The following is a 27,035-nucleotide window of genomic DNA, read 5'->3' as shown; positions in this document are numbered from 1 at the left end:
AACCACTCGCCTGCCTGATCACCCCTAACCACTCTGCCTGCCTGCCTGATCGCCTCTAACTGCTCGCCTGCCTGCCTGATAGCCCCTAACTGCTCGCTTGTCTGCCTGATCACCCCTAACTGCTCGCCTGCCTGATTGCCCTAACCACTCGCCTGCCTGATCACCCCTAACCACTCTGCCTGCCTGCCTGATCGCCCCTAACTGCTCGCCTGCCTGCCTGATAGCCCCTAACCGCTTGCCTGCCTGCCTGATCACCCCTAATTGCCTCTGTATTGGCCCCCACTGCTGCAGCTTCGTCCGGAATGACATCCGGAAGGTCATTCAGCTGTCTGGTCTAATTAGCATATTACCCTTTTATTATTATAGATTCATGGGCCATACAAAATCATCAACTTAAAAATTTGCCTGCTATATTTGGTCAAACATTTAATTAACTCAACCGTAATGCCTTGGCAGGGCTGGTCCAAATGATTTTGTTTTGTTTTGTTTTTTGTTAATCCTCACTGGAGGACATTTTCTCCATTGATTTTTAGAGAGAGTGGAAGGGAAGGGGAGAGACAGAGAGAAACATCAATGTGAGATGGGGCCTGCAACCAAGATACGTGCCCTTGATGGGAACTGAACCTGGAATCCTTCAGTTCACCGGCCAACACTCTATCCAGTGAGGCAAACCGCTTAGGGCTAGACCAGGGGTGGGCAAGCTTTTTGACTCGAGCGCCACAATGGGTTCTTAAACTGGGTTCTTAAACTGGACCGGAGGGCCGGAACAAAAGCATGGATGGAGTGTTTGTGTGAACTAATATAAATTCAAAGTAAACATCATTATATAAAAGGGTACGGTCTTTTTTTTTTTTTAGTTTTATTCATTTCAAATGGGCCGGATCCGGCCTGCGGGCTGTAGTTTGCCCACGGCTGTGCTAGACCAAATGATTTTGCAGGCCTAATATAGCCTATGGGCAGGACGTTTCCCACCCCTGGTTTAAAGCATTACTAGAAGCGTGTTCAGGAAGCCCAAGAGTGGTGATATAGTTTGTAAAATTTTGCCTCAGAGTCCAAATTTGGAACCCGAATGCTAGCAGCATCAACCCAAATTTGAACCTAGGATTTACATTAGAGTGGCAAAAGATACCACTGTTAACCACACTGACACTTACCTAGATAAACGGCTTACAAATCATTCTTAAGAGTTCACAGTGACTGCAATTCTTAAAACCTACCAAACTTTGAAAAAATATATTTTTTTTAATCCCTGTAAGTGATACTCTTCTAGGATGCAGTAAGGAGCACAAACTTACAGACTCACCTGGTTGAGCTGGAGTCTGTCCTCAAGCGGGAAGAGTGTGAGGTAGTCTTGAGGGAGGGTAGAGCACCAGGCACAGGCACCTGAAAGGGTACACAGTGTTCTCATTGGCCTGGCTAACTTTTATCTTAAAAATACTAAATCACCCCGTTGTAACTTATACTCATTAAAGAGCAAAAATACACAAGCTTTCAGCTTCAAATAGTTTTCCCAAGAATTTCTCCTCCCCTTGCGGACCCTCCCTTCAGTCATTTGAATTGCGGTACTTGTGGGGTGGGTTTGTTTGGTTTGGTTTCAATTAGTATTTTTGTGCCTTTGGGAAAGGAATTTCAGTTGTTTCTTAAAAAGGTCATTTGATGGGCCTATGGTGTTCTAGGAAAGACTTCCTGCCTCGTTTTTCTCCTGACCAAAGCTCCCTGCGATCCCACAGTAATTTCTTGAAAGCAGTTTAACAGATATTTGGAAAATTGCCTAAGGACAGGGCCTAAAAATGAAGCTGAAGGAGAGAGTCAAGCTTTCGTTACTAAAAAATACAAACAAAAGCACGCCGCACTTTTCCTTGGTGAGTACAGATTACAACCACTGGGTAGCAAAGAGTGTAACTTGGCACCAGTTCTTTGACCACTCTATCGCCTAATGCTGTGAGAATGTGAAACTCTGCCATGATGTTAGAAAGAAAGCCTAAGAAAGAAATCTTGGCTACACGGCGAGAATTGACGCAATTCTTATGTCTGCTACATTCAGACTATGCCCTTAACAGATGTTTCTGCATTTATTTATAGAAAGGTTTACTTTAGTAACAAGACCATCTTCCTTCAACAATTTTTTTAATATACCAAGAAACTGAACAACTTTTATTATGAATAGAAAATGCCACCAAAAAGTTACAATCAAATTCTTAGTTATAAAACAATATGAAATATTAAATTTGAAAGAGTGTAAAAAGAAAGAGCTGGAAGCCCCCAAATCAGATGCAAGCTACCAGAAAATGTATAAACTTCAAACACAACTGAGCAAGGGAGAAGTTAGTCCAAAGCCTCCCCTTCCTTACCTGGGTTCTCCCTGCTCAGCTACTATAACCTTGAATGGAGACATTGTCTCCAAATCTGGTTACTAAACTAACACTTCATATAACTTAATAGTTTTTATAAAAATGCCATTCATTTCCATATTATTTTTTACATAGTGTTACAGCTGCAGTGCAAAGATGCCTTACTGCATGTTTCCAAGTTTTACAAGAAAAAAAGACTAGCAATCACATTAAATTTTTTTCTAATGAAAATGAGTAGGCTTGAAGCCAACTAGATCTCACAGAATTCCTGTTTCACCCTCTTATATCAGATGGGTTAGAGTCCTGGCCTCAATGGACCTACTACTTATCTTCTAAAGAAGCCAGAGGAGCCCAGCTGGTGTGGCTCAGTGGATTGAGCATCATTCCAGCACCGAGAGGTCACTGGTTCGATTCCCAAGTTGCAAGCGCAGTCCCCGGTGGGGGACGTAAAGAGGCAGCATATGCCCTGACAGGGAACCTAACTGTGGCCTCCTAGTTCATAGGCTGATGCTCAACCATTGGGCCACGATGCTGGCTGGACTGCTCTTTGAGTTCTTAATCATCCAGAGAGGGAGGGAGAGGGGGAGAGAAATCCTAATATATATAAAAGGTCTGTGTCCCTAACGCCCTAACGACCAAAGACAGGTACGGGTGGCGAACATGGCGAGGCTGCGTGGGTGAGCAAGGCTGCATGATTTCGGGCGCTGGGCTTCTAGTAGAAACATCAATGATGAGAGAGAATCACTGACCCGCTGCCTCCTGCACACCCCACACTGGGACTGAGGTTCAGAAAGATGAGGTGACCTGATCAGAACCCAGTTCCTGCCTTTAGAGAATAGTAGGCACTCAGTAAGTTAAGTGCCAGGCAACACTGCTCACAGCCTTGTGAAGGTAAATCCTAGAATACCCTTTCTGTGGACGAGGAAACTAAGATTTCAAAAAGATTTCTAGGCTCACATGGCCAGCGAAGGGTGGAGCCCTGATCTGAACTAAGGTGTTTGCTTTCTTCCTACCAGACTCCCATCACAGGGTATTTACATAACCCACGCTGCTTCTAATAAGTATTCCCACTTTTTCCTGCACCTTTCCCTTTTGGGCTCATAAACTGATCCATAAACCATAGGAACTGAAATGCACTGTGAGTCTTAAAATTTGTAATTAAATGTCATGCAGGAAATCATGAACAAAGGAGAAAGATAAGACAAGCAAATTATATGATCAATTATTTTTAAGTAGCCACGCAATCATTTTTGTTTAGACCAGTTTGAAAAATACATGTCCTAAACTTTACTAGACAAGCTATCCATTGATTACTTGGGTGGGGTCCCCTTTCCCTCGCTAATACTTTAATATCCCATACGCCAGAGAGCTATTTTCAGAGTTCTGATAAATATTCATCAAATAAGTGAGGTGTCTTTATTGAAGATCTAGTACTCCAATTTGAGTCAGCCAAAAGAACCACTCAAGAGCATACAGATTAAGGGGCAAGATAACCGTATGAACAGAAGCTGTATTTTCCTACAGAACACACATCAGACAAATGCAACACTGGGACATCAAGCACTGAGAAAGGACTAGCATGATCTTTGATGTGGTCCAGTGATAAGGAAGAACACATGGTGGGGCCAAATTTTTAAGAGAAAACATCAAACTGATGGTGATGTTGGGAGAGAAAGACCTGAAGAAGAGAAAAGAAAGCTCCTTCTGCAAAGCAGACATCATAAAGCTGCCTTTACTGTGGCTCAGAAAGTGCAGGCTCTGTGGGAGGCGTGGTGCGTTGGCAGGAGAGTTTTGGTAAGTATACCCCTGGAAGAGCTGCTTTCTAAGACCAGGAAAAATTTTAAAAGTTAACTGGTTTTTCATTTAAATTAAGTAAACTACAAAGGTAATAAAACCGATGAAGTAATAAATAGTCCTTCAACAGACAGTTTCCCTAAACAAACGAAAGGACACTGTTTTCTGTTGTGTGTGAGATCCATTCCCCTACTGTACAATGAGTCCCGTCTCATTCCTTACAGTCCCCGCACCTAGCACCGACTTTGGCACCCTCCGCAAATGAGGGTAAAGGATGGCCAGGAGGAGGATCTACATAAAGCAGGAACTTGACATGCTATTTCCTGTGGTGGCAATGCAGGCAGCTAGGTGATACAAATTTCTCTTTTCCTTCTCCCATACAAGGAAGGATTCATTGGGGGATAGGAGGACAATTTTTTTAAATGGAAAAAAAAAAAAAAGATAAAACAAATAAACTTGTGGCTTTAAGTTGAATTTTGGTATTAACACAAATGATGTCCTAAAAACAGATTTTGACCACCTCTTACCTGAGAAATTTTTCTAAGTACTAAACATTGCTCTAGTTAACCTCTTCTCAGCTTATCAGCTTTGATTATCCTGCTTTATTGCTGTCAATTAACCACTGTTCAACACTGCTACAGGACAGTAAGAAAAATCCCAACACTGTGGTTAAAGACCTGGCAGTTCTGACTAGAGGTCATCTGCACGGATGTTCTAAAATTCCCATTTTTTTCCCTAATGGTCTCAGAGAACTAATGTTAAAAAGACCCTACCATAACAAAGAGTAAGTTCAAATGTGAGGAAGAGATTCATTTTTAAAATAACACTAATTAATTTCAAGTGACAATGATTTTCACTGTCTGTTTAAAATATAAGTTGATGAGAAAATTTTAGCATACATTAAGAAAAGCAAAAAATATAGAGCAAAGATTCTACTACTGAAGTTGAAAAATACTACAGTATGTTGGCACAGTCAAGAAAGCTTTAAACAATTATCTAATTTCCTAAATTGAGCTGTTTCATAATGTATGTTAATCTTGAATAAATGTCCTCATTTCAGTTCAAAGAAAAGCATAAGCAATAAAGCTACCTTAAGTTGAAGAAAAGAGTATCCTTACGTTTAAACACTATTTATGCCAGGCACTCAGGAAGATTATACTTTACACATTTCTGAAACCTTATCATTTCCTGTCTTAGTGCCTGAAGGAAGGAAAGCCCTTAGATGGAGTTATATGTAGTCTCCCACAGCTTTTGGTTTAGTGTGGTGTACTCTTTCCCATTGCAGGTGGCATATGAAACCATGTATTATGGATTTCTATCAGTTCGTACCATGTTCCAGTTCATACCACTTCACTGCCTGACAATGGCTCTAAAAGTCAGGAGTCCAACTCCTGCCTGGCCAGTGTGGTTCAGTGGGTGAGCATCAACCTCTGAACCAGGAGGTCATGGTTTGATTCCCAGTCAACCAACATACTTGGGCTGTGGACTCAATCCCCAATAGGGGGTGTGCAGAGGGCAGCCAATCAATGATTCTCTCTCATCATTGATGTTTCTATCTCCCACTCTCTTCCTCTCTGAAATAAATATAAATGTGTGTGTGTGTATGTATACATATATATGTGTGTATATATATATATATATATGTATGTATACACACACACACATATATATGTGTGTGTATATATATATATATATATATATTAAAAGGTTGGTTATCTTCAGATGGAACAACCCATCCCAACCTGGTTCAAAAAGAAGAGTCTACTCTGAAGCCCCAGGTACAGGAAATATGGCATAAACACGTATGGGCCAGTGTATAAGAATAAATAAGGGGGGGAGGGATAACAAAGGGAAATGGTTAAAGCAAACTTAAGGGAAATAAGTCAGAATCATGGGAAACACACAGAAGCCAATGGACATCTAATCCCTGCACAATTCAGAGAGAAACTGTGTTAAGAGGAGTGGCCAGCAGAGGTGCTCACCGAAGAGGCAAGCTGCCCTGGCATGATGCGGAAACTGGCAGGCAGCAGCCTGCACATCCCAGGTCCCAGTGGGCACATTGAACCCAGGAGTCTCAATGGTCCAGCCTACATAAGTGTGGACCCTGAGAAGGAAGATTACTAAGGGCTCCTGGTGGTTAACTGGGCTCAAATTAAAAACAAACCAACAAAAACAGAGGCTAGTAGCCCTTTCTAAATAGGGGTCTCTCATGCAAGTTGCACTTCAGGGAGAAGCCTGTACTGAACTGCCTGCCTGCACTGTGTTCCTGCCACCTGAGTCAGGCCTTATAAAGGAGTTCCAGAAATTTTATTTCAACCAATAGGACTAAGGTATTCCCTGTCCCATCGGAGTTCTGCAGCTCTTCACTGACAAATCAGAGCAGCTCCATTATAACCGATCAGGACAGTGAGAGCCAAACTGTGAAGATGAGGAGTCCTCATTTGCACAGGACAGACCAGTCAGAGGTCAGGGGTGGGGCATCTCTCTCTCTAAGTCAACTCCCCTAGGCTCAGGGAGCACTCTTTCCCTTTCCACTGAAAACAGAAGACTGCATTTCCCATAGGAAAGAAGTCTTGCCAAAGCAGAGCAGGCAGAGTGGGGCAGACAGGGGCAGAGCAAGGCAGAGAGAAGCGTATAGGAGCAGGTGGTTGTGACCCCTGCCACGGCCATGCTGCTTCTTAACTGAGCTGTATCACACCGAGCTGTTCTGCAGTCGTGCTGTATCACACCTGAGCTGTTGGAACTGAATCAAGTTTCCTTCTTCACTGCACCCCAAACTGGGGGTTCCTGTTGCTGTTGAATCGGTGCCAGGGACCACAAGTTGACGCAAGAAATGTGAGTTCATTCACACTGTCTGAAATCAAGGCTCCAAAAAGAAAACTGGCCTTGTCTTCTACATATTCTGGAGCAGCATAGACAACAGCAAACTCCTTCATCCCAGCTCTGCTGGGAAGTGAATTTGGGACAGTCATAACCTCCTTGACCCTGTTTCTCACCTGCAGAGCTCTTGGAAATAAGTGCACCTGATGCATCTTTTTAATAACTGACATTGACAACAGCTCCATGGCCCTGGGAGGTGCAGGGTCTTGGAGGAGGATGACTTGATAAACAAAAATCATCAGGTCCACTCCGACCTTGGGAGGCTGGGGAAACCAGCCTGGATATAGCTCTCTCACCCTTGAAGAGGACTCTGCTACAGGGTCACAGACGGGTGAATCACTTGCTACAAGCCAGAGCTAGGAAAAAAATTGTCTAAACACTTCATTTAATAGCACTTTCTATGTGTCAACCTACTGTTCTATATATTTTATGCATGTAATTCACTCTTCATTTTCTGATGAGGCAAGAGGCACAGGAAGATTAAATAATCTATGACCCAGGTTACCAGCTAGTAAATGGCAAAGTCTGTACATGAGCCCAGCCTTGTCTACTGCAATCCGTGCTCCCAACCACCCTGCAACACTGCGTCTAACTAGGACTCACAGCTTGCCCTCCTGGCAGGAAGGTCTTCTCTCCCCAAAATATAATTTTAGCCACACCTCCCTAAATTCCACATCTGTAAGATGGGGACAAGATCACTTCCTTCTCAATGAAAAATAGTATTTTTATGTGAAAATCCCTAACACACATATGAAAAGATGCTCTATATCATGCATTATCATGAAAATGCAAATTAAAACAAGGAGATTCTACACACCTATTAGAACGGCCCAAATCCAAAACACTGACACCCCAAATGTGGGTGAGACTGTGCAACAACAGGAAATTTCTCTCACTGCTGGAGGGAATGCAAAATAAAAGACAGTTTGCCAGTTTCTTACAAAACTAAATATACTCTTTCCAGCAACTGTACTCCTTGGTATTTACCCAAAATATAGCATAGATCCTTGAAGTTGGGATTGCTACGCCTCCCTTACATACCACAAATTAAATCTGATACAGACATAAGCGTAGTTTAACGTTCACAAGGAGAATGCCTTGGAAAACTATGCTCTAGAAATAATCAATCGTGCTTTATATGGTGCTGACAAGTAAAACCCTGACTGCAACAGCAAATATCCTTCACCAGTCACTCACTCTAAGGCAGCAGTCGCCAACGGACCACTGGTGGTCCATGAGGTCCGAAAGGTTGGCGACCGCTGCTCTAAGGTGAGGACTGGGTTAGCCTATCTTCAGCAAAGCAGTGTTACAGCTCAGTTATGAAGCAGCAAGGTCATGCAGCACACCTGCCCGACTCCACCTTCACGAGAAAGGCACCAGCAACTACAACACATTAACATTATACAGGTGACAGACCCTGTACTTTACCATCCAGGAGGAAAGGCCCTATTATGCCAGAAGGAGGATGGATCCAGGAACCAGGGCAAAAGGCACCCTAACAACACACCCTCCCCCCCCCCCCTTTTAATGAAGCACCTGCCTCAGTATCTTCTGCCTTTTTCCTGCTGGACAAAATCTAAATTTATAGGATAATCAACACTAATAAAAGAGAAAAATGGTAATTGGCGTACAGCAATACCCTTTTCATTGGCTAACCAGGGCTATATGCAAATTAACTGCCAACTAAGATTGGCAGTTAACTGCCAACAAGATGGCGGTTAATTTGCATACGTAGGCACAATGCAGGGAGGCGAAAGGGAAAGCAGGAAGAAGCCCCCTGCCACTGACAGTGATTGGAAACCCAGGGGGGAGCTAAGAGCTGGGGGGCAGGGCAAAGGCGGCCCTGGGGCCGCCTTTGCCCTGCCCCCCAGCCATGATCTCGGAGAATCAGGTGCCTTTTACGCCCTGGCCAGTGATAGCAGGAAGTAGGGGTGGAGCCAGCGATGGGAGCTGGGCACGGTCGAAGCTGGCAGTCCCAGGAGCTAGGGGTCCCTTGCCTGGGCCTAAAGCGAAGCCCACGATCGCGGGGCCGCTGCAGCTGTGGGTCGCCGCTGCTCGGGCCGGACGCCTAGGCCAGAGGCGTCAGGCCTGGGCAAGGGGCCGATCCTGCGATTGGAGGGTGATGGGGGTCAACGCCTGAGGGCTCCCAGTATGTGAGAGGGGGCAGGCTGGGCTGAGGGACACTCCCCCCCACACACACCCAGTGCACGAATTTCGTGCACCGGGCCCCTAGTATGCTAATAATATCCTTCAACATCCCCCTCAAACATTGTTTAATGTAGTTTGCTAACGCCGGTAGTTTGAAAGTTTTAATAGATTTTTAATTATATAAAAATTCACTGAATTAAATATCTCATTTCATAATTTAAAAAAATTAGCTTGAATTTAAATTATTCTTTCAACAAGACTATCAAAACAGTCTGACATCTACATCTCCAAAAATTAAAATCAGGGCATTTATAACTACCGGCCTTGCCTGCTCAGTAGTAGCTGGCTGAGGCTACTAGGTACCAAGAAATCCTCTCTCACAAGCTTACAAGCTTAATACTACCCCCACCTACTCCCACCAGCTAACAGGAAGACACTGATACAATTTAAAAACAAATCCATAATCACAGTGTTTTTGATGATTTTTAAATGATGGAAATCACCCAAAAAATCAAAATATATAACTTTTCTAAAAAAAAACTTGAAGATTTGCCAAAAGCTGGTCCACCCACATTTCCTAAGGGCAGTAATCAGCAGGAGCTGAGTGAGGACCGCCCCCTTTAGGTAATTCAAGTACTCTCTAATTTGCCATAGTCCTAACCACTCATCCTTCACAACCAACCCACTTCACCCCTTAATGCCATCTGCCTTACTGTGGTAATGAGTTTGCAAACACTGTCACAAAGCATTTGCAAATACCACCCCCACCCCCCATCTACTACACAGCAGGCTAGACATAGCCATGATAAGCGCACGGTGTACCCAGAGCCCCGGGGACTGTGGCTGATGGATCTGTCTGATGTCTCATTCTTTTTCTCACTTGCACTGCTCTCCCTCATCTCCGCTTTTTCTCCTTATGTGGGCCTCATACTCTGAGGCCAGCTTTTCCCACTGGGTCCTTAAGTTAACTTTGTGCAGTTAAAAAAAAAAAAAATCTCTCCAAGCCTATTTTCTCACTCATTAAAATGAGTAAATTTACCTTGCAGAGTCGTAAAGATTAAATGAAAATGTGGGTAAAGGACTCAGCACAGCCCTGCACATGATAGCCACTTAGTTATTTAAGTAAAAAAAAAAAAAAATATATATATATATATATATATATATATATATATATATAACCAATAGTGAGTCAGTGCAATAATAATAATAATGATAATAATAATAATGACAACTTTGTTTATGGAATTTATTTTTAGTTTTTAAAAGTTATCATTTTCGCCCTAGCTGGTTTGCTCGGTGGAGAGTGTCAGCCTACAGACTGAAGGGTCACAGGTTCAATTCCAGTCGGGGCACATGCCCAGGTTGTGGGCTCGATCCCCAATGGGGCGTGTCCAGGAGGCAGCTGATCAATGATTCTCTCTCATCAATGATGTTTCTCTCTCTCTCTCTCCCTCTCCCTCCCTCTCTGAAGTCAATAAAAAAATACATTAAGAAAAAAAAAAGAATAGGTAACAAAACTATTACACATACAAGAAACAATAAATTCAGCTACTTCACATAACCACTTAGTAGAGAGGGCATCTGAGGCAGTCCCTGAGAAGGGGCCTGCAGGGCTTCCAGCACTCCCTTGCTCATTTCCCTGTTCTTATTTAGGCAACAATTTCATTTCTTATAAGGTGCTTTCAATGAAAGGCACAGAAATGATTACAGAGGAAGGGTCTTTCCCACCCTATATAGGAAGCATAATAGTGTCAACGTAAGAATGTCCAAACCTGTAGAGAATTTTTATGAGTTTTTTTGAGCCCAAACCTGAAGACAAAGTTGGAAAGCCAGATCTTAAATGCTCCACAGAATGGCAGTCTGCAGCTTCTTTTATGCGTTTGGAATTAAGGGGGAAATTTCAGGAAGATTACACATAGGCTGGATTATAGGATAGTTAAGATTATGTGTTCACTAGAGGATGGTTATGCCCTCAAGGGGTATTACTTCTGGCATTTCAAAGGTGTGTTAAGCTAGATTCACAAGAACAATGGACAGGGCTTAAAAACCTTTCTCTAAAGAAGTTATTGGCCTGAGGTGTGACTACCCACATGACCTGCCCAGTTTGGAATTTGATTTATTACATCAACCCTTTTCATCCACAAGTTACAGCATTTATTTTTTAATTCCTTTTTTTAAAGCCCAAATTACTGCCCATTTTGTTGTATATATGTGTGCTTTTCCTTAAAATAGAATATGTGAGGGAAGTCTTTGGTTTCCCTTCCCTAAATAGAATGCTGCATGTAATTACATTACTAGTATTACAACATAATGTCCCACCTAGCCAAAACAAATAACAATAATGTGTTCACATTTGCGAGTTAAATAGGACAAATTCACTGGAGACTTTTAAAGACCTGGTATATTTGCTTAAATTAACAGGGTTTTGTGTGTGTGTGTGTGTGTGTGTGTGTGTGTTTTGTTTTGTTTTTTTAATCAGGGGAACTGTATGTAGAAAGTCTGATGAAAACAGAAGTAGACCTGGTGAAATCCAGCTTCTCATACCTAAATTTTTTCAACCACCACTCTTTTTAATCTTCACTGTTGAAAGTATTACATAGGTCCCCTTTTTTCTCCCATTGATCCCTTATTCAACCACCACTCTTGAATTTGGCCACTCTGAATCTCAGTTTAAAGGGTCACCTTCCTAAAGAGACCTTTCCTGATTCCCCCCTCCCACTTCCAACAATTAAAAACTGGCCGCTGCTTCCCTGTGTCCTGACTACCTGTGATATATTTCCACCACAGCACTGAAAACTGCACGTGTTGTTGACTCATCTCCCTTACTAGCCTTGTAAAAACTCCTCAAGGGCACAGAGAACTCAACAGTCCTCAACCTCTCTCCTCCACAGTGAAGCTTCAGCATGGAATGGTAGTTAAAACAGAAAGTGGGTTAGAATCCTGGCTCTGCCTCACTTTTCCTACCCATGTTGAGTTTCGGCAAATTATTCTGTGCCTGGGTAAAATGGGGGATAAAAAATGTATAGACTCTACAAGGTTGTTGAGAGATTTAAATAAGTTGATATATGTAAAGTGCTTAGGACTTGGCAGACTGCATTCTGATATTATTATAAATAACCATTATTATTTTAAAAAACAGCCTACATTTCCTCACTCTTCTTGAGACGATCATCAATGATCTCATCGCCAGAAGTCAAATCCTTGACTTCCATTTCCAGCTCCAATTCTGCTGTCCACCTACCTCTATGTTCCTGAGGCTTTCCCCTTTGCTTCCAGGGAGGGCACTGCTCTCATTTTTTCTCTCTGGCTTCTCCTGCAGCCTGGGCCAGCTGTTAGAGCCTCCTGTTGCCTGACTACTCCCTTCTTACTCTACTTGCTTCCAGGACAAACTTATCTATTAACTGGTCTTCAGCTACCGCCACATGTGCCAACTGCCACTACCTGTGGGAAAGCAGAGTGGAAATTTCAATATATTTCTACCTTTAGAGACAGCTAGAGATGATAGGTACACATAGGTTAAGTTTAAGTTAAATTCAGGAGAAAAATATATATAGGCAACCCATGCCTCACATTTATTCCACAGGTAATATATTCCAATCTATCAAAAAAATCTATATTAAGTTTAACTACCAAACTGCATCTGTTATATGCTTGAGTGTGCGAATATCTGCACATAGCATTCACACATGTATATATGCATGTGTGGATGGTGTCAAAACCTTAGCCTTACCTCGGCAACAGAAATCTTTAAATCTTTAGCCCTCATTTCTTCTTAGAAAAGTATACCTGAGAGTCACTCAGTATCTGGGCTGTATGAAGTTGATAAATATTTAGGCAGTAAGCAGATACAACACACACATGCTCTAAGCATGCTGCATTAGTATGGGCAAAAATAACATCACCACAAACCCACTTTCTACATTTTGTGAAGACTATTCTAAACTCAAATTAATGTGCTTGCTAACAAGCACACATCTCTATTATATCAAACAAAATACACAAATAACAATGTAACCTCCTTAGCTATCTCAACGGCTTAGATGTGTTTCAATATCGGTTACTTTTGAGTCATTTCGGCATAAACAGCCTGTGATATTCTGTGACTCTCTTTAGGTTAGGCAGTAGCTCTGATCAGGAGTGGTTACAACAGACGAACGCTTTGGGACACTCTGCCCATTGCCTACTGGAGGGATGTTCTTTGGTGCAATCAGCAGCTTGCAAATGAGCACGATGAATGTTAGAAATAGATCATATTGGTGAAATGAAAGGATTCAAGTATGTGGGCATGCTAAAATGTTTTAGAGCCCCTTCCACCCTCGAATGAACCAAGTATGAGTCTGGTGAAGCCTGACCTGATAGCAACTAAAAGACCAACAGCCTTTTCTCTGCCAGCCTGTTGTCCGTTTCAAGTAAATGCTCCTTGAAATGTACACCAGAACACCTGGAACACAAAGATCAGAGCTCTCCTCAAGCTTATAAGCCAGGTTGTACCAACCCTTTGGGGCTACTGGCTAGGGAATATTTATCTAAAAATTATGTGTGTACGATTAGAGGAAACTTGCTTTCATTATAAACTAGCAGTGAGGTTGTAAAAGAGAAGGTAACCGCCACCTGTTTCAAGCTCTTTGGAAGGTACCATTATCTGCCTACTCCCTCAAAAGACACCTAGGAATTGGGCAAGACCAAGCTGACTGTGGAAGAATGGTCTATGTGAAAGTAATATGAAAACTATAAGGCACCGTAATCATGTGCAATATTATTAAAGCCTTTTGATTATACTTTGAAATTGAAGAATGCTGGTCTTGATGTCCCTCCTCCTACCTGTATATCAGTTTTATCTAGGTGCCTGTTTTTTAAGTCCCTCATCCTGTTGCTTTTTAATCTCCTCTCCACCAAATACATGTGCATACACACAGGTCTTACGCTTATTATTTATTACAGAAATCAATACAATAAAATATTAAATAAGAATAAAGATAGGAATGAGGAAGTATGAAGGCTTTGTGACCACCACTGCAGGTACTCTTATTAGACAGATGAGGTTGGCCAGCCTGACTTCCAAATATATAAGGATATTATATTTAGACCTAGACCCAGTCATTTAGAAGCTTAAAAATAACTTGATGGGTACTCAGTTGGTTAAAGTGTTGTCTTGATACACCAAGGTTGTGGGTTCAATCTCTGGTCAGGGCACATACAAGGGTCAACCAATGAACGAACACACAACTAAGTGGAACAACAACTCGGCATTTCTATCTGTCTCTCTCTCAAATCAATAATAAAAAATTTAAAAAACAAACTTGATTTGACCTTAGAATTGAACGAAGTGTTCCAGATTGGTTCTATCAGAAGCCTCTGCATATTCAACTAAAGTCTATTGTATGTTGTTGTGTTTTTAAATAGAATGTTAGAAGAGTTCCATCTTCATTTCCATGACAGATCTGAAACTTACTGTCATCGATATAATGCCATCAAACTGCATTTGTGCAGTGCCAATAAACAAGTACTTACTTTTGTTTACTTGCTCTTCTGCGCCTTTGTTTATGAGACTTGGGGAAATGCCTCCATCTCCACACTCCCCCAGAGACACAAAGACCAGAGGAGTTTAGGCCTGATCCTACTGTCAACAGGGAGCAGCTAAGGATTTTAACCCAAGGAGTGTCACAAGTACTAGAGCCACGTCCTACCACTAACTATGTGAACTTCCACATCTATTCTTCAGTGACTGCTCTTCTGAAAGGGAACATGGTACAATCACCTCCAAAACTCTCCTGGGGTCAACATCACCAGGTCTCTATAGGAATTCTACAGGTTAGAATTTGGCATCAGTGGTTCTTACTTATAAAAATTAGTATTTTTGCCCATCCTATAAGCTGCCTCACAACCTAGTTGTTCTTTTTTGTTCGTTTGTTTTATTCTTTATTGTTGAAAATATTACACATATAACTTAGTTGTTCTTTTTTTTTTAAATATATTTTTATTGATTTCAGAGAGGAAGAGAGAGGGATAGAGAGATAGAAACATCAATGATGGGAGAGAATCACTGATTGGCTGCCTTCTGCACACCCCCCACTGGGGATTGAGCCCGCAACCCTGGGCATGTGCCCTTGACCGGAATCGAACCTGGGACCCTTTGGTCCACAGGCCGACGCTCTATCCACTGAGCCAAACCAGCTAAGGCTAACTTAGTTGTTCTTAATCATGACTTCTGAAAGGCCAATTCTGACCCAACTGGTGTGGCTCAGTGGTTGAGCATCAACCTATGAACCAAGTGGTCTCTGGTTCGATTCCCAGTCAGGGCACAAGCTTGATCCCTAGTAGGAGGTTTGCAGGAGGCAGTGTCTCTCTCATATGTCTCTCTCATAGATGTTCCTATCTTTCTATCCCTCTCCCTTCCTCTCTCTAAAAGTAATAAAAAAAATCTATTTTTTAAAAAAGGGGAAAAAAAGAAAGGTCACCTCTGTTGCTCTTGGCAAAGTTAAGGTGTATATAGCTGACCCATGAACAATGTTGGTTTGAAGTGCACGGGGCCACCTATATACAGATTTTTTCAGTCAACCGGCACAGACTGTTCAAGCCCACGTGTTCAAGTCACCTGTATTTGTTAAGCAAGATTCTTAGTTTTTAAAACAAGTACTTGAAGTTGTGCACTTAACTTAGTAAGTCATAGTGCTTAAAAATGATTCACAAAATTATTAATTACTTTAACTTAATGAATATCTGAAAGATGAAAAATAATATTCCTGCTAAATATATGAAGTCAAGAATAAAATCTCCAATGACTGGGTGGATTATTTCCAGGAAAAACACACACTCCAAAAATAATCAGTTGAATGAAAGAGGCTCATAAGAAATTAGGTTGTTCCTTAAGTGGAGAAAAAAATAACAAGAAGGTTATGGGCAAATTCCCATAAAGGCCAGTTAGTTTCTCTGTGTAATGATTATAGATAACACACAATCTCAGCCATTTCAAAATACTTAAGTCACACCCAACAGGGAGGAACCCATGCAAACATCTCCCAGAAACCGTAACAGCATGGCTGCCGTGCATTCATTGGTAGTTGGAATCACTCAAGGGGAAGGCCCCGCCCGGCATAATGATGTCATGGAGGGAACAGGACCCTGGACCAAACGGGGTCATGAAGTTGCTGCTTCTAATCTCACCTTGAACCCTCACTGCTGAATGATCTTCGACTAATCATTTTAGGCTTTCTTGAAAGGCAGAGGCCCATTCCTATCTTTGTAAAACCACCCACAGCAAGTATAATTCCTTTTGACATAGCATGGGCTTTATAAATGTTTGTGGCTGAATATAAACAAGGTGATCTCAATACACTGAACTGGAAGACACTGAGCAGTACTCCAAGCCTTAGTTAATTATAAAACCATCTCAACATTTCCTAATGTAAAATCTGAATAAGTAAACATCTTAATTCAGGACAGAGACAGAATAACTGTGCTCCTCATACCCAATCAGCAGAAAGCTTAACAAACTTTAGGACAATGTGATATCCTCCTCCTCTCTCCCCGGTAAGCAGGGGGGGTGGAGGGGGGGGAGGGGGTTATTCCACACCTTGGCTCCTTCCCCATCCCACTACTGAGTTTGGTGATATCGAGACTATTTGTAGTTCTTCAACAGACCTTGTTCTCCTTAGATACTGTGGCTTTGTGCCTATTGTTTTATCTGTATGGAGTACCCGCCCAGAAAATGCCTTTTCATTCTCAAGTCTTAGCTTGAGGGAATTTCCCTCTTAAACCTTCCCCGAGTTCCTCCGCAGACTTAGGAACATGTTTCCAGAAGCTCTCACTTCCAACCCCACCCCAGGAACGCACACCTACATTTTATCCATTATCACATTCCAAAAAGTATTTCTTTAAATGCATGACCTAGATAAAAAGTATCAGGGAGATAAGACTTAAAAAAAAATTTTTTTTTGTCATATCCAGCTCACAGGCACTCAACAGATACTGTTTGAATGGAACAATGATGAGTAAAGGCGCCACCCAATCTACCAACATCGTTTATCTACAAATAGCTAACCTCTCCGCATTGGGTTCAAGATAGAGTGCTTATCCATCACTGTGTTTGGAAGAGGCAGACAAGCTTGGAGTGCAGCCCCAGCAGTTTTCACCGCAGTTGAATATTATTCCCATAGAAACAATACCAGCAACGAATGGAGTCACAGGCTGGGCCATCAAGCTCTGTACTATTTAAAGCAAGCACGTCCAACTCACAGGCTAACACGGGCCATATAAATGAGGCAGGCGGCCCGTGGGCCGCGAGTTTGACATGCTTGACTTAAAGGATCTAAAGCTACTAGTGATTTTAGGACTCTCAGAGTTAGAAAATATTAGTAAAAGTTTCCTGCACATGTTGTAGGCTGTTGTGGTCTGGACTAAAACCTTAGCACTGCATTTTAGTGTAAATATCTTTGGAAAAAGATATCTGAAGTTCCAGACCACCATGGACTCCTGTAACACTCCCATTGACATTTTAAATCAGGTGATCTCAACAGTGACAACTCTTCCTTTAAATAGTGTTGTCTTTGTAGATTAGGCATTTCTCGTGCGTCAGCTGGGCTTTCCCTCTTCCCTTTTCTTTCTGTTTCTACCTATTCCATTGGCATGGTCAGGAAAAACTGTTTAATATCAGTACAAATAAGACATAATAAACAAATATCCTGGGGGGAAACCAACATACCACATGGACGTCCTCCTCCAATCTCAGACGGGCTTTAGCCCTGCTGAGCTCTCCTCCATCCTCTCTGGCCCCTTCTCACTGAGCACCTAGGGCTGCCTGCCCCAGGGCTTCTCTGCTTGCTCAAACCCCCACCTCAAAGCCATGTGCTTTCATTTACAAATAACCAACTCCCCTCATTTCATAGAGAAAATTAATGGCAATTGGATATAACTTCCCTCCCTGGGCCCCATCCTCTCTAACTCAGACTTTTAAATAAAGGATCTCACCATCTGGCAGACCTTCTCACTCATTGTCTCAAGTTAATCCTCATGGCCAAGTATCATCTCAGGAAGATACCATCACACCCAGCTGAAGAATGGATGAGCCAACGGAGGATCAAAGGGACTGAAGGACTCATCACAGTCCCATGACTACTAAATGACAGATCAGATAGAATCTTGCTCTCCTGCTGTGTTCACACTGCACTGCAGGGCACAGTTCAGCACAGCCCCAACTTACTCTCCGTCACGCGTCGCATTGGCCAACTGAATCTACTCAAGCACTTTATAAACAAAATTGCCTTTGCCTCTTTAAAAAAACAAATAATCTTTTTGGTTATAGAATACATGCTCAGTACAGAAAATGTGGGAGACATTAAAAACATGAAGGCGTAAGATTAAGTCATCCATAAGAATGAACAATCTACAACTATAAGCAATATGGATGAATCAGATAACGCTGAGTGTGAAAAATCAGACACAAGGTAGTACATGCTGTATGAGTCCATTTACATGATTCCAAAATTTAAGAATGCCATTAGAAGCTAGGAACATGGGGGGGGAGGGGCTGTGGGAATGCAGATAATGTCCTATTTCTTAACCTAGGCATTTATTGCATGCGTATGTTCAGTGTGTGAAAATTCAATGAAGTGTATAATTATGATATGTACACATATATATACATACAGGGTGGGACAAAAGTAGGTTTACAACTGTGAATATGAGAAACAGTTTACTCTTGTATTATTTATCAATTATTGTATTGTTTTCCATATGAACAACTGTATACCTACTTTTGCCCTACCTACGTTCACAGATGCCTAGATATATACAAGTGTACATATATAATATCATATACTTGAAGTAAGACACAATATTTATACTTTGGTGTACTTTTCTTCCTGGTGCTTTTTTTTCCTTGTGGTATGCCCATTTAAAAAAAAAATTGTGGTCACACTGTATAAGCTTATATTCTGACACTTCACCTAACATAAAAATATATAAATTTACCCAAACTACTATAAATGTGCCATTAACACTTTTAATGGCTGTATAACAGTCAACCGAGTGCCTATACCATAATTTACTTAACCAATGCCCTGCTATCAACCATTTACATGTTTCCAATGTCCATTTGTGCACTGGGGGGGAGGAGGGAAGGGGGAGGCCCCTCAGCCCAGCCTGCACCCTCTCGCAGTCCGGGAGCCCTCAGGGGATGTCCGAATGATAGCTTAGTGGGAGTGGGCCTAAACCGCAGTCTGGCCTCCCTCTGCAGGAGGTGATTGGGCAGGCCAATCAGGGGATGGTGCCGGCCAATGAGTGGTCAGCGTTGCCCCCCCACCCCCCAACCTCCCTCTGCCTGCTGGCATGTGCCTTGGCTGGCCTGGAACCGCCTGCTCGCTGGCCCCACCCCCCGCCGACTGGTCAATTTGCATATTACACCTTTATTATATAGGATACTGTTGTAGTGAATACTTTTACCCTTTAAATCACTTAGCCATTATCTCCTCATACTCTGCTTTATATATTTACTAGAGGCCTGGTGCAGGGTCCCTCAGCTTGGTCTGCGGGGATCGGGTCAAAACCAGCAGTCTGACATCAACCGAGGGGTCCCGGATTGCAAGAGGGTGCAGGCCAGGCCATGGAATCCCACCAGTGCACGAATCCGTGCACCGGGCCTCTAGCATGCATATAAGATCTTTGGTTAATCAGTCTGAGATTCATCAGTCTGTTCCATGTTTCCATGCCTGTGCATTGAGCGTCTGCCCCCTGGTGGTCAATGCACATCATAGCTACCAGTTGAATGGTCAAATGGTTGGTTGCTTAGGCTTTTATATCTATATATATAAAAGGTTAAGCAACCTTCCAACCGACCGACTGGCTGGTAGGTATGAGGCACAATGACCAGCAGGGGGCAGACGCTCACCATAGGAGCTGCCAAGCAACAGCAACTTTGCAGAGTGCCCTCTCGCATCCCAGGACCCCTTGGGGGATGTTGGAGAGCCGGTTTCAGCTCGATCCCTGCAGGCCAGGCCGAGGGATCCCATCTGCCAGAGGGACCCACTCACTCCGCAGACACCCTTCGAGCCACAGCGCTGCCCCAGGTGAGGCCAGCAGGGGAGGGACTGTGGGAGCTTGACTCCAGGGCATGTCCGGTCTGTCTCACCCAGTCCCATCCCACCGGCCACCTTCTAAATAATTTCCTTTCAATGTGCACGAATCCGTGCACTGGGCCACTAGCATATAGATAAAATTATATACTATAGCATACTTATAGCATTCTCATTGCTCAATAATAACCTTTCCAAAATCACAGACCACATCACCCCTCCTCATGTCCTCCACAGAGTCTACTCCTGAACATGATAGGTACTTACTATTTGTTGAAGCCAAGTAAAACCTAACCATCTGGAGTTCAGTACCACCTCAGTCGTCCATGTAATATGAATATTTTAGTCAGCTGTATTCCCAACTCTGTTTAGTCTGCACAGCTAAATGCTTTGAGGCAGTTTAGCCTGGTTCCCCTTGAGGTTATAAAAACTAGCTAGCATAACTAACAGTGCCACACTCCAAGGATCCAATGAGAATCAGACAAGTTCCTGCCATCAAAGAGCTAAAAGTTGGTGGACAATTAAATAGGAATCATGCTTCACAAAGTCTAGCAGGAAAGGCAACAGGAAACAAAGCCTGACCCTTCCACTTCTGAGCTTTCCCATCACAACTGGCCAGATGGGAACAAATACGCGCCCCAGAGCCCAACTCTGGAAACTCTGCCTGGTGAGTGCCTTCATGTTCCTTAGTCTGTGGATGGATGCGCTTGCTGTATTTAAAATATGTTTTAAAGTATTTTACAAACATTATTAATCGCATCATATCTGATAATGCAAAAGTATGGTACATGTTTAAAGTGCTAATAAAAAAGAGACACGATTATGATAGAAACAAAAGGAGAGCTTTTACAAATAGTTGAGAGTGGAGAAAATATTTTTTTTATTTTTGCATATGCAGTAAAGATTGGGAAGAACCCTTAAGGGCAAAGGATGAATGGGGCGGAGGGTGACAAAAGGCTAACCGATACTTACTATAACCTAGCACAAATAATCAATCAGAACAGAGAGATCTTTTTCCATTTTGAATATACAACAAAATGATCAGGGCCAAAGGTGGAAACTTGGCCCAATGTTAGTTTAGGAAATTGTTCTCGAACAGAATGGCTGAACACAGCCAGGGCTGAGCCCACTCAGGCTTCTGCAATTCAAGGTGCGGAGTGAACTTGGACACTAAGGGGCTCCAAAGAGACCATAAAGGAGCCACCTGCCTCCGGAGACTTTTAATGTAGACAAAGCTGCTCCGCTTTAGAAAAAGGTGACCTACAGAACATCCAGCAGCAAGGGCATAACTGGTTATAAAGCTTCAAAAAACCAACGTATGCTCCTTGAACTGCATCAGGGGACTGCAAGCTTAAAGTCCTCTTAGTCACTTTGAACTTGTGAACAAATGAGCTTAAGAAGAGCCTCTCAGAAGCTCACCTGTTTCAAGTAGAGAGCTTCTGAAATTAAAATGCAAAGGGAGAGGGGACATATGCATGAATATGGTACAGGAAGAAGGCAAGGTGGCCTCCCCAGGGAGTGAGCCCTCCTCAGGAAGAAAGGAGAGCCAGGCTGGGATTTAGAGCTATACAGTCTTTTGTAGGTGAGGGAGAGGCTGAACCACATTTTTGCTTATACACCACTGGCAAGAAAGTAAAGTGGCATAATCACTTCGGAAAACAGTTTGGCAGTTTCTGAAAGAGCTAAATATACAGCTAACATGATCTAGCCATTTCACTCCTAGGTGCTTACCCAAGACAAATGAAAGTATATGCCCATGCAAAGATTGTGTGCAAATGTAGCAGCTTTATTTGAAAGAGCAAATAATTAGAAACAACCCAATGTCCACCAATAGGTAAACAGATAAATTGTTGTACATATATCCATACAATAGAATGCTATTCAGCAACAAGAAGTAAACTACTGCTACATATATCAATATAAATGAGTCTCCAAATTATTATTCTGAAAGAAGCCAGATCAAAAATGAGTACATACTACATATGATCCCATTAATTTAAAATTCTAGAAAATGCAAACGACTCTTTATATACGTGTGTGTGTGTGTGTGTGTGTAGTGATGTAGTGATTTGAGATAGAGAGGAAGGGAGAGAGAGAGAGAGAAACATCTATCTGAGAAACAATGATTTCCTGAAACCCTGGGCATGTGCCCTGACTGAGAATCGAACCAGCGACCTTTTGGTGCATGGGATGATGCTCAACCAACTCAGCCACCCTGGCAGGGCCACGCTACTGTTATAGGGGGAAGGGATGATGAAAAGGAAACGGTTTATAAAGGGGAGTGAGGAAATTTGGGGAGGTTGCTGGGTATGTTCACCTTCTTGATTGTGATGATTATTTCATATCACATCAGATAGTCAGAGCTTCTGAAATGATACACTTAAATGTGTTCAGTTTAGTGCATGTCAACTTTATCTCAATAAAGCTATTTAAAAAAAATACAAGGGGGAAAGTCATTATTTTTTTTTTAAGGGAAAATATAGCACAAAGAAGCCACTTTAGGTTTCCTGACATCTAAGGCATCTGGAACTAGAACTTGTTCTAGAAGTAGCCAAATGTTACCTTAAACATTGCAAAACATTCCCAACCTAGCTTTCAATAGTATTTCTACAGTAGGGTTTCAGAGATCATAAATCTGCACAAATATTTTAAGCAAAAATAAGAGTAAGAGTTTACTTTTCTGTCCAATATCTATCCATTAAGAAGGACACACTAATTTTTTCAATGTATACACTTATATTGGGAAGAATAATTTAATTTTAAGTGATTTTCCAATAATAAAATTTTTGGAATTAAAGGTAAAAATGACTTAGCACTCAGAAGCCAATGACAGTCAACAGGAGTGATAAGGTCCATCAATCCCATGAATAAAACCTGGTGGAAACAATCACAACTCTTCTCTTGTCACAACCTATATATCTGGTTTCTTATGAAAACAAGGAGTAAAACATATGCTACTGAATAACAAGATACTTTTTTCTTTCTTTTTATTTATTTCAAGTAAGAAAAGGTTTATTAATTGAGAAGGTGCCAACCAAGAAGATGGTAGACCTAATGGTGCCTCAAACCCATGTTGCTGGATTAGGTCAAGGGTTTTTAAGAGGTAAGGGGAACAGGTAAGTGAGAGTGCTGGTGGGGCAAGTTTTAATTGGAGGACCTTGGAACTTGGCATTTATGACGAAGGGTGTCAGCCCAGGATCTTTCAGGACAACGGGCCCTTGGCTTCTGAAAGAGTTCTGGTCTTTTAGTTCTGGTTAGGTTCTGCATGTGTGGGGTGGGCATAGGGGGGCAAGACTTTGGTTCTAAGTGCAGCTGGAGGTTAAATTTCTCTCACAAAATATTCTTCTAAATGCATAAAACTTGGACAGCACTGGAGTTAATTGTAATAAGCTTTATGAAATATCTGAATGTGACCAAAAAAAAAAAAAAATGCCAAAAACAAGTCGTCTAAATCCTATAACAAGGCTGTGAAATAACTAGATAATATTGGTGCTAAAGAGCTCCAGGCAACTTGCACAAGGTCATCCAAAGTAACTAAGTCCTATGTACATGAGGGAAAAAATAACCAGCGCTCCCAACTATACCTTTTTTCTCCACAGTAGTGGCTATTTGTGATGCAAATGTCCTGGGGACTCGCACAAAGGCTAATCACATGATGTGCCCTCCTCTAGCCCCACTCCCAATATTTTTATACAAATAAAATCGGGTCTAAAAAACAACAACAAAATCAGGTCTAAATAAACACCAAGGCAGGGTAAAGGGTCTGGCTGGAGAGGACATCTCAATCTTGTCATGCCTTCCTGACTAGAAAGCAAAGCGTGGGGAAATGAGGGTTTCATAGGAACAATTTCCTTGAGTGAAGCAAATATATGAAAAGCGTAAGGTTCCTTTTTATGATTTTAACCAGGTGAACTACTCACTCATCTTCTGTGAGAACATTTGCCCAGAGCTCAGCACATAATAGGAGCTTTAAAATGCTGCTTTAATCCTGTTCTCCCAACCGAAAGTCATTTAGCTTCTGGCTGGCAAAATCTCAGGGTCCAGACCACTCAGATACAAATTTGGGGGGAAATCCAGATGTTGAGTGCAAAGATATAAATCCTAAAAGAACTAGAATCAACTGCCAAGTTCCCGATATACTTAGTGATCTACAAGATACAAAACTAGAAAATAACTGGGATTATTCTCTAAGGGTGTGCAGAAAAATTCTACAAGGAAACAAAAGGCCTAAAAAAAACAAGTCAAAAGAAAATGTGGGTGATTATGTAAGAAGTAGAGACGAGAAACATTAGTAATAAAGACTAATTTCTTCCGAGTTATAGTGCATTAAACTAACATTGTGTAAAGAGCAACCACAGGACAAAAAACTCAAAGCTTTAAGCCTTCTTTGGCCTTGGAAAGTCATGAGACTTTTTGGCTAAAACAAGGAACGCTTTAGTTCCTGAGAAAGGGAAAAAGAACTTCCAGACCTCTAGGTGGCTCTCATTTTTAAACAACTACAGTACTCCTCTACCTTAATGGTCAAAAGAAATCTATTTATTCAAGTCACATCAACAGCTGGACAATACTGAAATCCTTAGAGCTGTGTAATTTTTATTTTTCTACTATAGTTTTCCCTACTTTCCTCTGAAATCTACCACTGACCAATCAATAGTTGCTGACTAATATGTTATCACATGACATGTGTAATATGACATGGTAAGAATTTATTCTTTCAGCAATCCTGTGATGAAAAAAGCATAATTACTTTAATGATATACTTAGAAAAAGGATTATCTACAATAGAAAAATCATAAGGGTAACAGTAGTTAAAAGGTGTCTCAATTTATTATTATGAATATTTTCATAGAGCCCAAATGCATTTAATTTTACCTGGTATCTGCAAAAGTTGTTTCATACTATACATAAAACCAGTCTGACCCTAGCTAGTTTGGCTCAGTGGATAGAGCATTGGCCTGTGGACTGAAGGGTCCCAGGTTCGATTCTGGTCAAGGGCACATGCCCGGGTTGCAGGCTCAATCCCCAGTAGGGGACATGCAGGGGGCAGCCGATCAATGATTCTCTCTCATCATTGATGTTTTTATCTCTCTCTCTCTCCCTCTCCCTTCCACTCTGAAATCAATAAAAATATATAAAAAACAAACAAACAAATAAATAAAACCAGTCTGGCTTTTCTGTTATGAAAAGCAGATTTAACGGTGCTAAGAAGGCAATCAAAACTCAAATATAAAATTGATGTTACCATCTTATTTATTATAACAATAACTATTTATTGCATACCTACTACACACACACACACACACACACACACATAACAGGCACTTGGGTACAAACTGGTGAATAAACCAGGCATTATTCCTGTCCTCAAGAACAAGAAACATTAAACAATAATATATAATTATAAATTGTGGGAAATATTAAGGAAAATGATGACTGTGCTATAAGGGAGAAAATCAAGGGGTTCCAAGTTACATGATGCTAAGGCTGGCCTTCTCACAGACTTTATAAAGGACATTTGAACCAGCATTCAGGACAAGAAAGTACTCACGAGATGGTCATAAGATAGGAAGACCAACAGCATGCGCAACTGCCCTCAGGTGAGTCCGCTGGGTAACTGCCGTTGTGAAGAGAGATACAGACAGCAGGCAGGGGCCAAATCACGCAGGACCTGGTAGGCTTGACGAGAACTTTACATTTCATCCTAAGTATAGATGTGTTTCCTAAGAGCTTTGACGCTGAAACCGGTTTGGCTCAGTGGATAGAGCGTCGGCCTGCGGACTGAAAGGTCCCAGGTTCGATTCCAGTCAAGGGCATGTACCTGGGTTGTGGGCACATCCCCAGTAGGGGGTGTGCAGGAGGCAGCTGATTGATGTTTCTCTCTCATCGATGTTTCTAACTCTCTATCTCTCTCCCTTCCTCTCTGTAAAAAATCAATAAAATATATTAAAAAAAAAAAAAAAGAGCTTTGACGACTTTAAGCAGCACGTGACTTTTTTTTTTTTCAGGATGTGTGGGAAAAGGGATGGAAATGGGTGTAGAGTGCGTGCAGGAGGCCTCCAATGGGGAAAGATAATGGTGGCTTGAACTAGGATGGTAGCATAATGAAGACTGAAAAATCAGACAGGTTCGAGAGAGGGTTTGCCAGAAGAGTGGATAGGACTTTGTGACAAACTGGTTGGTTGGGGGTCATAGAACAAAAGAGATAGTGAAGGATAATTTCAGGCTTTTGGCCTGAGCCGAGCCACTCTTTGGATGGATGAGATGAAAAAAAAAAAAAACAACAGCAGAAACCATTGGAAAGGTTAGGTAATCAAAAGCTCAATTCTGGGGACATCAGAGATGCTGCCATTCACTGGCTATGATGTGCCAGGCACTATATTAGGTGTTCTACTTTACCCAGCATCTCCTTTAGTAGCAATATTCCCATTTTACAGACCGCAAGCTATAGATCACAGAAGCTGAAGTAGCATAGCCAAACTCATTCAGCTCAGAGTAACAAAGTTATACCTCCCACCCAAGTCTGGCTGGCTGGCTGTGGGGTAAGCATTCTTCCTACTATACAGAGTTCTTGGAAACTATCTCTACACTTTGAATTTTCAAGACTATTTGTGGTTGGTGCAAGCCAGCACCCAAGGAGAGTAAACAGGTACTACATTATTTTTTAAATCCGAATCCTCAGATTTAATGCACAATGTTTTCCTATCCCACTCCCATCCCTATTCCACTTCTACATGCAAAGAGTCCTATAATCGTTTGGATACTAGCAAGATATCTAGGACCTTAATGTTTTACC

General features: G+C 41.9%; 1 protein-coding gene across 3 annotated transcripts in view; it reads right to left on the bottom strand.

The window, feature by feature from the left end:
* Positions 1 to 27,035, bottom strand: part of RASSF8 (Ras association domain family member 8) — a 101,265-nt gene that overhangs the window by 71,238 nt on the left and 2,992 nt on the right. For 2 of the 3 annotated variants that reach the window (XM_059682406.1, XM_059682405.1), the window contains exon 2: positions 1,304 to 1,383. The exons of the other annotated variant lie outside the window; for it this stretch is intronic. The gene's annotated coding sequence lies outside the window, so the exon portion shown is untranslated. The remainder of the gene's footprint in view (positions 1 to 1,303; positions 1,384 to 27,035) is intronic. 3 annotated transcript variants of the gene reach the window in all.

This window comes from Myotis daubentonii, chromosome 2 (genome assembly GCF_963259705.1).
Source record: "Myotis daubentonii chromosome 2, mMyoDau2.1, whole genome shotgun sequence".
NCBI classification, from domain to species: Eukaryota; Metazoa; Chordata; class Mammalia; order Chiroptera; family Vespertilionidae; genus Myotis; species Myotis daubentonii.
This window is presented reverse-complemented; position numbering and strand designations above follow the sequence as displayed.